Below are 12,692 nucleotides of genomic sequence, written 5' to 3'. Positions count from 1 at the left end.
AATATGTAATCCGAAACTGTACATTCTTTATGTGAATCTAAAGCTAATACTGGGAAATATATTCATTGTATGGTGGACTTGGGGCTGAAAGAATTATTACAATGCTGTGCATTATTAATGAAGTGAAGCAGTACGACTTGACAATAATCGAATACACGAGTACAGCATTACAAGTAAAATACTTGGCTTGCCTAGATATACAGAAATAGTGAAGGAAAATAATTGCTACCTCATGGGTTCAGAAAAGTAGTCTATGGGGGTGGGTTTGGGCAGTGGAGTAAAAATGTAAAAAAAAAATCCCATATCTGAATCCAACCCACCTTGGACCCAATCAATTCTAGCTTTAACGGCAGGCAATAACCCTGCTCCTAAAAAATGAATTACTCATTTCGATATTTTAATAAGGCTGTGTGCCTCGGATTTATTCTCTGTTCCAGCTTTCGTGCTGGTTGATTGGGATTTCCAACTCTTAGGGAACCCCGACCACTAAAGGGAATTGAAGTCAGAACAGGCTAGTGGTTTTGCAGCACTGCTTACTGTGCTGGATCATCAGGATCTTGACATTCCCACAACATGGAAACCTCCCCAATGATCAAAATTCCATTGGCCTAATGTCTTCCATACATGCCTGCACCCCAACGCAATCCTCTCCCCTGATCTCTCTGGGCCCTGCAATCTCCACCCTCCAATCCTGATTTTTCTGTCCCCCCCAGTGCTGTACCCACCACCCCAATCTCTCCTGGCCCTTCCTAATTGATATTTCCCTCAACCCCATCTCTCTTCTCCCCTTCTCTGCTCCCTGGTTGTGGCCAGGTGCCGCCTGTCTTTCTGCCTGTGTGCCAACAGCTTCTCAATCTGGCTGGCTGCAGCCAGGTAACCGAGTCTAAAAGTAGTAATGAAATCACGTGGTTAAATGTAAGAGAATCCTATTCCTTTCGGTCATCCAACTCACTCCTCCCTCCCTGCAGATATCCGATACTTCGCAGGAAGGTAACTCCAGTGTGTTGAGAAATAATATATCTTTTGGGGGGTTTCTAAATTGAGAGGTTTTTTTTAGAAATGGGCATTAACTTGTTTTCATTATGGGTGTTGAATTAGTTGGCTGATGTTATAGAGAGCAGGATTGAATGCCTGTGCGTTGCTCCGGCATTTCTAAGAAACAGATAATGATGTAAAAATAAAAAGCACAGGTTACCTGAACAACAAACAGTGGAGAACAAAGTCTTAATAGAATGAGTGAAATATTACAATCCTAATGATGTCGACATTCTGGTTCAGATTATCAGAATTTAATTTCCATTTGTTAATTCCTGTCAGAAGGAAATAAAGGTTTGATTTCATCCCTGTGCATTCCACCAAGATTGCAGAGTTAAAATATGGTGCAGCAATAATCTTGCCCACTCGGTGCCAACATACTGTCCCATTTTAACAAATGAGTTTGGAGGGTAGCTAATGCAACTCCACTACCTAAAAAGGGAGGTAGAGAGAAAACAGGACATTATAAACCAGTAAGCCTGATGTCAGTTGTGAAGAAAATTCTAGAATCCATTATCAAAGATTTTATCATAGAGCACTTAGAAAACAGTGGCAGGATCAGAGTCAGCATGGATTTATGAAGGGAAAATCATGCTTGACAAATCTACTGGAATTCTTCGAGGATGTAACTAGGAGAGTTGACGAGGGCGAGCCAGTGGATGTGATATATTTGGACTTTCAGAAAGCTTTCAACAAAGTCCTACATAAGAAATTAGTGTGCAAAATTAAAGCGTATGTAATTAGGGTAGTGTATTGAGATGGATAGAAAACTGGTTGGCAGACAGGAAACAAAGAGTCAGAATTAGCTGGTCTTTTTCAAATTGGCAGGCAGTGAGTAGTGGGGTACCACAGGGATCGGTGCTTGGATCCCAGCTATTCACAGTATATATCAATGATTTAGATGAGGGAACAAAATGTAATATCTCCAAATTTGCAAATGACACCAAGTTGGGTAGGAGGGTTAGCTGTGAGGAGGATGCAAAGATCCTTCAGTATGATTTGGGCAAGTTGAGTGAGTGGGAAAATGAATGGCAGATGCAGTATAATTTGGAGAAATGTGAGGTTATCCACTTTGGTAGCAAAAGCGAAAAGGGGTCTATTATCTGAATGGCCATAAATTAGGAGAGGGGAATGTACAACGATACTTGGGTGTCCTCGTACACCAGTCACTGAGGGTAAGCATGCAGATAGTTCAGGCGGTAAAGAAGGAAAATGGTATGTTGGCCTTCATAGCAAGAGAATCAAAATACAGGAGCAGGGCCTTGGTGAGGCCACACCTGGAATATAGTGTGAAGTTTCAGTCTCCTTATCTGAGGAGGGATGTTCTTGCTCTCGAGGGAGTGCAGCAAAGGTTTACCAGACTGATTCCTAGGATATCGGGACTGATGTATGAGGAGAGACTGAATCGGTTAGGTTTATATAAGCTGGAGTTCAGAAGAATGGGGGGCATCTCATAGAAAACTATAAAATTCGAACAGGGCTAGAGAGGGTAGATGCAGGAAGGATGTTCCCAATGGTGGATGTGCCCAGAACCAGAGGTCACATTTGAGGATACAGGGTGGATCATATAGGACAGAGATGAGGAGAAATTTCTTCAGCCAGTGAATGGTCGGCCTGTGGAATTCATTACCACAGGAAGTAGTTGAGTCAAAAACATTGGGCAGCATGGTCGCACAGTGGTCAGCACAGTTGCTTCAGAGCTCCAAGGTCCCAGGTTCGTTTCCCGGCTTGGGTCACTGTCTGTGTGGAGTCTGCACGTTCTCTCCGTATCTGCGTGGGTTTCTTCCGGGTGCTCCAGTTTCCTCCCACTGTCCAAAGATGTTCAGGTTACGTGGGTTGGTCATGCTAAATTGCCCTTAGTGTCCAAGAAAGGTTAAGTAAGGTTACTGGGTTACAGGGATAGGGTGGAGGCGTGCGCTTGAGTAGCGTGCTCCTTCCAAGGGATGGTGCAGATTCAATGGGCCGAATGGCCTCCTTTTGCACTGTAAATTCTATGATTGCATGTTTTCAAGATGCAGTTAGATATAGCACTTAGGGCGAAGGGGACCAAAGGATATGGGAGGGAAAGCGAGATTAGGCTGTTAAGTTGGCTGAGCAGACATGATCATAATGAATAGTGGAGCCTGCTCGAAAGGCTGAATGTCCTCCTCCTGCATAAACTATTTTTATGTTTCTGTGTCTCTGAGTTTCAGGAAATTTCAGAGGCCCTGGCCTTAGGCAGGTGAAGGCCTCATTGATATGCAAAAGTTGCAATCTAATGATATAATTCAGATCCTGACATTATTGGAACTCCAGGAGCCAACTGCACACAATACACATCACATCAAAGGACAGGCACATGAGGCCGTTCTTGGGCCAGAGGAGGCACAGGTAAGTTTAAAAAACATACTTGGGATTCCTTGGCCTTAGGTGCAGCCATTCCCCTGACCATCATCCTACCCTAAGCCTCCAGCACCTACTTACCTGAGGGTCGATGCTATTCATTCTAGCAGCACCTACAACTTTGGTCCTCTACATGTTTGATATGCTCCCAATCTGCCGGCTTATTGTCAATCTTGGTGGGTTTGGGCAGGAGTCGGGCTGGCGGGTCAGCATGACTCAAAACACATGTTTGTGCATCATGGCGAGTCCGCTGCTCTCTTGTCCGAAATTAAAATTGGGACATAAAGCTCTGTCTTAAAATGGTATTGCTGGAATGCGAGTCTACTTGTGGTTCAGTAAGTAAATTTATTACTATACATGGTTTACTGCTGAACCACATGGCATTGATTTGTGTTGTTTTTGCTGAATCCAGATTAAGTCAGCAACACTGGGCTGCGTAGAGGAAAACCTCCTGGAGTTCATGCTCCAAATCAGGATCCGATAAAGCTTCAGTGAGGATAAGATTAGGTTGAACAGATTAGGTCCCCACAATTAAACAGCCCATGAACGCATGAAGAATGAATGAGATGGATTTTCACACATGACCTCTGCAGCATGTGACTTTACAAGCCCAATAAGAATGAAAAACAGAGTGAAGGTATATCAATAGCCTGTAATTTGTTTAACTGATCTGTCTTTTAACCATAAAGTATTTCTGTAAGGACCAGAATTGAATGCTCCCTAGGCGAGGGTGGGGGGATTGTGTATCATGTTATCGGGGATGAGGGAACAGGGTAGAGATCCTGCCACCTTTGGGCCTCCCCTCAATTAAGTCCAGGACTGGAAGGCTGGAGGATGGCTTACCCACCTGATGGCCAGTTGAAACCCTTAAATGGCCACTTAAAGGTCTCACCCAGTGGCACCAGGATTCGGCCAGCATCTGGGGAGGCTGCCCACCAAATCTTGCTGGGTTTTCTGGCAGACTGATGGGGGTGGTGCATCCCTTATTCGAAGGTGTCCTTTTCCTATTGAGTAACCTAGCATTGGCCGGAGGGGGGAGGGGGGGGGGGGGAGAAATCCAAACCCTCTCACTTGTTGCTGACACACTTACTCCGCACCCTCCAGTGTGTGCCAACTGGACCGCCCTCTCAACAACCCACATCCTGCTCCATTTACCAGTCTCTGGAAGATCCGTTGCTGATCCTCTGGGTAGTCCGATGCTGCAATGCTGATGGTGGTCACTGCTCCTGGTGGCCCTTCTGGTACTGCAGGATTGCCAGCCTCTGATTGGTTGGCAGCCTTAGGGAGCGGGATATCTGCCCACATGCTGCAAGGTTTGATGACTGAATAATCAAGGGAAGGGCTGGGAACCCTGGCAGCCGGATTCCCACTGCTAATCAGCAACTTCTATTGGAGCTCCAGAGATTGGGTAAGCGGGGATTCCACCAGATTCCGCTGCAGGTGATGGGCCCTGTGCCACCCATGTTAAATTCCAGCCATGGGTCAAGTGTTCAGGTAACTGAACAAATTAGTTTCTCCACCAGCAGAAGGTCTATTCAATGATATGTGACTAATTGTTTGTAAAGCCTAGAGGCCATTGTGATTAATAAGCTACTGATATGAGAGATAAAAGATGAAGACAAACAGAATGGAAGTAGAGAAGTTTGATTTGGAGCTGATATATCAAAGCAACTAAATAATTAACAAATAATCAAATAAGCACTTAAAGTTATTTTTCATAGAATTTACAATGCAGAAGGAGGACATTTGGCCAATTAAATCTGCACCGGTCCTTACAAAGAGCATCCTACTCAAGCCCATCTATCTACCCTATCCCCGTAACCCAGTAACCCTCACTGAACCTTTTTTTCCTTTTTGGACATAAAGGGAAATTTAGCATGGCCAATCTACCTAACCCGCACATCTTTGGGCTGTGGGAGGAAACCGGAGCTCCCGGAGGAAACCCACGTAGACACGGGGAGAACGTGCAGACTCCGCACAGACAGTGACCCAAGCCGGGAATTGAACCTGGGACCCTGGAGCTGTGAAGCAATTGTGCGAACCACTATGCTACCGTGCTGCCCCACAATTTTTAAATTATTAGGCGGGGAAAGTATAAACCATCTGGGGCTGGATTCTCCGCCGGCGAGATGCTCTGTTTTGCCGGCAGCCCGGGGGTTTCCCAGTGGGAAACCTCATTGACCAGCTGGCATAATTGAGCATCCCGTCGGTGGGGTGAAATGAAATGTGGCGTGGTGGGACGGAGAATCCAGCCCCGGATATATATTTATGGTTCAGTGAGGTCATCTGAGCCAAATTAACAGTGTGAAATAGTAAGTGAATGGGGCAATGGATCAGCTGTGGGAAATCTTCAATTACAAAACTCAGAGAGTACAAAATAAATATAGTCTAACAAGGGTGGTGTTTTTCAAACTTTTTTCCCCGGGACCCACTTTTGCCAACCGGCCAGCCTTCGGGACCTGCCCTTTGTGACCCACGCTGGCCGATTTGCGATACACGCCTTGTTTGCTTACATTTTAATATGAAAGGGGAGCCTGCTTGGTCTTCACAATATCGCTCCAATCAGGTTCACAGGAGGAGAAGGCAATGAGCATATCAGGTGCAGGGTTCAGCCAGTTCCTTTGTGTTGTCTTCATCTTTGTGAGAATGGAAAATCCAAACTTGCACATGTAGGTCATCATGAAGGGCAGTAGCAACAGAATGCTTGTTTTACTCAGCACTGGATACTCCTAGGAGATGCTACTCCAGAATGCTGACAGACTCATAGACTTTTGGAGTGTTTTAAATGTGCTGTCACAGATCAGGTACAGCAGCTTAGTCTTTTCGCTTGGAGTCAGCTGTAAGTTGATAACTGACACTGGGGTCTCAACCTCAAAGGAAGTTTTCACCCACCACTTCTCTTTCAAAATCTGAAACTTCTCCGCTCATTTTCCAGTACTTCCCTGCATATAACACACATGGGCTTTGAATCCTTATTTACACAATTGCCAAAACCATATCTCAAGAAATCATCTTTCTACTGCGTTGTTCCCGAGTTAAGTTTCTTCTTTGTGGACTGTTCACCATCGGTCCTGGAGCTGTGTACAGAGCTAACAATAGTACTACTGTATCCTCCCATGGATTCTTCTGAGCAGCTCTCTCCAGCAGATTCAGATGTGAGATCCAATAAATACACTGCCTATTTGTGTCTTTGGCCCTCTCTCCCACATAACAAAACGATCCACCTTCACCGTCCTCTTGACTTGCTTGCTAGCAGCTAGAAAATAGAAGATACTCTTCTCCGTGATTTGGTGCAAAATGTATGTATGTATGGGGCACTTGTAGTCAAATCTACATGCAAGACACGTGACCTACTCACTGCTGTCGCTTATGGTCGGAAGGCCGCACACGGCCTCATTTTATTATCATTCAAAAGCTGATAGCGGCCGCCATTCTCAATTTAAATGTCTGTAGAGGGTGTTGGCCACTTCTTCCGTGATCGGGACCACTGCGGGAATGCCGCGACCAATCGCTCCATGACGCTCCCGACACCCGCGACCCACCCTCGGGTTGCCACCCGCAGTAGAGGATGCATCAAAGAAATAAGTTCTGTGGATATATAAAGGGATTAAAATTAAACTGAAACTTGAAAGGGAGGCATATCATACAAAATTTACACAGAATCATGAGGAATATAAAAAGCCTAGTCGGGAGGTGAAAAGCGAGATAAGCAGTCCTAAAAGGGAAGATAGAAATAGTCTGCCATTTAATATCTTCTTGAGACAGTTTCTCAGAGTTGAAGATGACTTAACATTTAATATAAAATAAATAGGAATGGCTTTTATAAGCATAATAAAAATAAAGTTTTAAAAGAAATATTTTTTTATTCTCCTTTTTCACATTTTCTCCCAAATTTACAACCAACAATAAACAACAATCAGTAACGAATGTAATGTCAATCCCCATATCAATAACAATGATCCCATCCTCCCACCAAACCCCAGACATTGTCCCGCATGTTAACATAAACAAATGACAAAAATGACAAAAATAAAAATAAATCAGGAATCACCCATAGTCACCATTAACACATAGTCCCCCTCTCCCCCCAAATGTTCGATGTGATCCAATTCTCAAAAGTGCATAATGAATAACGCCCATGAATTGTAGAACCCCTCCATCCTTCCCCTCAGTTCATATTAGACCTTTTCAAGCATTAAGAATTCCAGCAGGTCCCCCCACCACGCCAGGGCACAGGGTGGAGAGGTTGATCTCCACCCTAACAGGATCTGCCTTTTGGGTGATCAACGAGGCGAAGGCTACAACATCTGCCTCCGCGCCCGTCTCCAACCCCGGCTGGTCTGACACCCTGAATGTGGCCCCCCGAGGACCTGGGTCCAGTTTCACGTGCACCACTTTAGAAATTATCCTAAACACCTCCTTCCAGTAATCCTCCAGCTTTGGACAGGACTAAAACATATGAATGTGGTTTGCAGGGCCTCCCCTGCAACGTTCATACACATCTTCAACCCCCTCAAAGAGCCGGCTCATCCTCGCCCTTGTAAGGTGCGCTCTATACACCACCTTCAGCTGTATCAGCCCAACCTCGCACACGAGGAGGAGGCGCTCACCCTCCGGAGCACCTCCTCCATACCGTCTCCCAACAACTCTTCCTTCTACTTTGCCTTGATCCCTTCTAGTGACGCCTTCTCCTCCTCCAAAATAGCCCCGTAAACCGACGATACTGCCCCCTTCTCCAGTCCCCCTGTCATCAGCACCTCATCCAGCAATGTGGAAGCCGGCTCTACTGGGAAGCTCTGTATCTCCTTTCTGGCAAAGTCTCAAACCTGCATTTATCTAAATATTTCCCCCTACTCCAGGCCATACTTCGCTCCCAGTTCCTTAAATCCTGCAAAACAACCCCCAAGAAATAAATCTTTTCGTGTTATAATTCCCTTCTCCACCCATCTCTGAAAATTCCGATCCCACTTCCCTGGCTCAAATCTACGGTTCCCCTGAATTGGCATTTCCTTTGACCCTGTCCCCAACCCGAAGTGCTATCAAAACTGCCTCCAAATTCTCAATGAAGCTATTACTACCGGACTCCCTGAGTATCTCCCCCGGGCCGTCAGGACGGTGCTGTTGCTAGCGCCTTTAATTCCAACCCCCTACCCAAACTCTCCTCCATTCTGACCCATTGGAAGTCAACCCCTCTGACCCAGCTCCGCACCTTCTCTACACTCGCCGCTCAGTAATAATACATCAGGGGGCGGGATTCTCCCCTACCCGGCGTGACGGGGGGTCCCGGCGTAGGGGAGTGGTGCCAACCCCTCCGGGGTCGGGCCTCCCCAAAGGTGGGGAATTCTCCGCACCTTTGGGGGCTAGCCCCGCGCCGGAGCGGTTGGCACCAGAAGACTGGCGCAAAAAACCGGTGCCAGCGGCCTTTCAGGCCCGCCGCCCGGCAGCGCGGCTGGCTGAAAGGCTTTCGCCAGTCGGCGCATGCGCGATGTGGGTTTCTCTTCCGCTTCCGCCATGGCGGAGGCCGTGGCGGCGGCGGAGGAGAAAGAGTGGAGTGCACCCAGGGCACTGGCCCGGAGTCTGAGCGGGGGGACCCGATCGCGGGCCTGGCCACCGTGGGGGCACCCCCCAGGGTCCGATCGCCCCGCGCCCCCCCCAGGACCCCGGGGGCCCGGTCGCGCCGCCGATCCCGCCGCCACCAGAGGTGGTTCAAACCTCGGCAGCGGGAGAGGCCTCCCAGCGGCGGGACTTCGGCCCATCCGGGCCGGAGAATCGCTGCAGGGGCCTCGCCGATTGGAGTGGTGTGATTCCCGCCACCGCCACTTCCCGGGTGGCGGAGAATCTCTGCCACGGCGGGGGCGGGAATATCGGCGGCCCCAGGTGATTCTCCGTCCCTGCTGGGGGTCGGGGAATTTCGCCCCAGGTTTGGAAGACCCAAACCCTCTCCCTGCCTTCCTTTCTGTAGCATCTTTTTAATTCTGGCCACCTTCCCTCCCCATATGGACGAGGTAATCATCCCTTCAATCTCTCTAAAAAACGCCTTTGGCAGGAAAATCGTCAGGCATTGAAAAATAAACAGGAATCGCGGCAGTACATTCATTTTAACCGCCTGTACCCGACCCGCTAATGACAGAGGGTGTAATAAAAATAAAGTTAAAGAGATGGTTTGACTACTTGTGGATGAAGGAGCAAATCTAACTGAGAATGTAAAAGTGTGGTGATGATTATATTAAATAATTATGTATCCATTTTTACAAATTCTGGTGGAGGTGTTGTAAGGTTGTGTGTTGTGTCACGTATATGGTTGAACAATAACTGTTCATTAATAACATGTGAGTATAGAATGCAATCCTTTTTTCCCCCCATCTTTTTCTAAATTTAGAGTACCCAATTCATTTTTTTTCCAAGTAAGGGGCAATTTAGCGCGGCCAATCCACCTACCCTGCACATCTTTGGGTTGTGGGGGCGAAACCCACGCAAACACGGGGAGAATGTGCAAACTCCACACGGACAGTGACCCAGAGCCGGGATCGAACCTGGGACCTCGGCGCCGCGAGGCTGCAGGGCTAACCCACTGCGTCACCGTGCTGCCTTTAGAATGCAATCCTGACTGGGTGCTATTTTCATACCGATTTTTCTAATGAAAATATTTTTAAAAAATCTTTATGCCGATTTTCACCAGACTCATGATTACACTCTACTATTCCCATGTGACTCTCTCCATCATAATATGGGTGGTACCATTGCCCCAGTCCCACATTAACCCTGATAGTCCCGAACACCCTCATGCTACAAAAAGCTTATTGGAGGAGGATATAGAACAAGTGTTAGAGATTACTTTAGAAAAGGATTGGGTTCCAAAAGCAGTGTAGAACTCAAAATGGATAAAATATTAGACCTTGATTTTATGTACCATAGTCTATCAAATAGGAGACAGCAGTTACATTGACCAGAATTTTACTGGAGGTCTGCTGTGTAGCCACGAAAACACAAAAACAGCTAAAAGTTGAAATTATACCACGTCTTTAATATAGAAAAAGTATGGGAAATGCAATGCTGACTCAAAGATTTAGCTTTGCCAAAGAGCTGGTTTTTCAGGAGGTTCTTAAAGGAGCAGAAGATTTTGGAGAGGTGGAATGATTTCGGGATGGAATTATCGAGATTGGGGACCGGGACCTGAATATGACTGCGAGGGAGGGAAAGTCAAAAAGTCAGAGGCAGAAGAATAACAAGTATTAGGGAGGTTGTGAGGCTGAAGGTGACTACCTAGATAGGAATGAGGCCATGGAATGATTCAAATACAAAGTTAAAAACAATTCATTTGACATTTTTGGGGATTGGGATAAATTGATGGCGGATAGGGTATATGCTGGATAGGGATAGAGGGAATTGGATAGAGAGAATTGGATAGGGATACAGAGAATTGGATAGGGATACAGAGAATTGGATGAGTTGATTCTTTCCTGGGATGTGGGATCACCGGCAAGGCCAGCATTTGTTGCCCTTCCCTAATCATCCTTAAACTGAGTAGCTTGCTGGGCCTTTTTAGAGGTCAGTTAAGAGTCACATAAAGGCCAGACCAGGTAAGGATGGCAGATTTCCCTGCCTAAAGGCCATTAGTGAACCAAATAGATTTTTAGAACAATCAATGGCAGCATTACTGGAATGAGCTTTTGATTCCTGGTTTATCAGTTGAATTTTAAATTGCACTAGCTGCGATGGTGGGATTTGAACCCATGTCCCCAGAGCCGGGGCCTCTGGATTACTAGTCCAGTGATGTGACTACAACACCATTGTTTCACCCTAAATTTAGTTGGGTAAGCACTGGATTAATAGTTTGGAGGTGATAACCACAACGTTAGGGTTCCATTGATAGGTAGGTTGATGTGAGGATGGAGCCATGATATATCATGGAGGTGGAAGCAGCACGTTTTTCTGGTGGGATGCTTATGGAAGTAGGAGAGGAGCCCAAGGTCCAAAATGACTCCGAGGTTGTGGACAGATGTTTCAACAAGAGGCAGTGATCAAGGAGAGGAGATGGTGCCAATGCTGAAGGTATGACAATTGTGGTTGTGACTGCACGTGATGGCTTTGGTTTATCCAAAGTTTAGGAACATAGGAACATAGGAATTAGGGGCAGAAGTGGGCAATTCAGCCCTTTGAGTCTGCTCTGCCATTTAATCAGATCATGGTTGATCTCTTCCGGGTCTCAAATCCACCTCCCAGCCTGTTCCCCATATCCATTTAATCCATTTTTTAAAATCAGAAATATATCTATCTCCTTCTTCAAACCATTTAATGATTCAGACTCCATCACACTATGGGGCAGCGAGTTCCACAAATTCACCACCCTCTGCGAGAAGTAGTTCCTCCTCATCTCAGTTTTAAATCTACCGCTTCTCAATTTAAATCTGTGACCTCTCATTCTAGATTGCCCTCAAGGGGGAACTTTTGGTCAGTGTTTTATTTATCATTCTCTTTTAGTATTTTCTATACCACGACCAGATCACCTTTCATTCTTGTAAGCTTCAGCGAGTGCAAGCCCAAACTGTTTAATCTCTCCTCATACATCAACCTTTTCATCCCAGGAATCAACCTAGTGAACCTCCCCTGAACTGCCTCCAATGCCATCACATCCTTCCTCAAATAAGGAGATCAATACTGGTTACAATACTCCAGAAACAAACACCCGATGCAATTGCAACAACACTTCTCTATTTTTATACTCCAGTCATTTTGCAATAAACGCTAATATACCATTTGCCGTTCTTATTACATTCTGTACCTGCATATAGACTTTCTGCGATTCATGAACAAAGGCACCCAGATCAGTCCGCCCAGATGCATTTTGAAACTGTGTTCCATTTGGATAACAAATTGCCTTTTCATTTTTCGGTCAAGATGGTTACCTCACATTTATCCACATTAAACTCCATCTGAAAATTTTGGCCTACTCTCCCAGTCTACCTTTATCTGTCCGTAAACTCTTTATCTTCTCTTCACTGCCTGATTTCCCACTATTTTAGTAACATCTGCAAATTTTGCTATTTTATATTCTGTCCCTGCTTGCAGATCATTCATATGGATTGTCAACAGTTGAGGCCTGAGGACTGACCCCAGCAGCACCCCGCTAGTTACAGTTCGCAAGCCAGAGAAGGACCCATTTATCCCGACCCTTTGTCAGTCAGTCAATTTTCAATCTACTAATGATTAATTCCAGCAACTTCCCCACCGTAGAGAGCAAGCTAATCAGTCTATAGTTTCCTACTTATTGACTC

General features: G+C 46.0%; 1 protein-coding gene across 4 annotated transcripts in view; it reads left to right on the top strand.

Moving 5' to 3' along the window:
• The window catches only part of LOC119977743 (fibroblast growth factor 9), a 98,487-nt gene that overhangs the window by 32,449 nt on the left and 53,346 nt on the right, over nucleotides 1-12,692 (top strand). The gene's annotated exons all lie outside the window — the stretch shown is intronic.

This window comes from Scyliorhinus canicula, chromosome 14 (assembly GCF_902713615.1).
Source record: "Scyliorhinus canicula chromosome 14, sScyCan1.1, whole genome shotgun sequence".
Taxonomy (NCBI): domain Eukaryota; kingdom Metazoa; phylum Chordata; class Chondrichthyes; order Carcharhiniformes; family Scyliorhinidae; genus Scyliorhinus; species Scyliorhinus canicula.
Note: the sequence above shows the minus strand (reverse complement) of the source record. Positions and strands in the feature narration are given on the sequence as shown.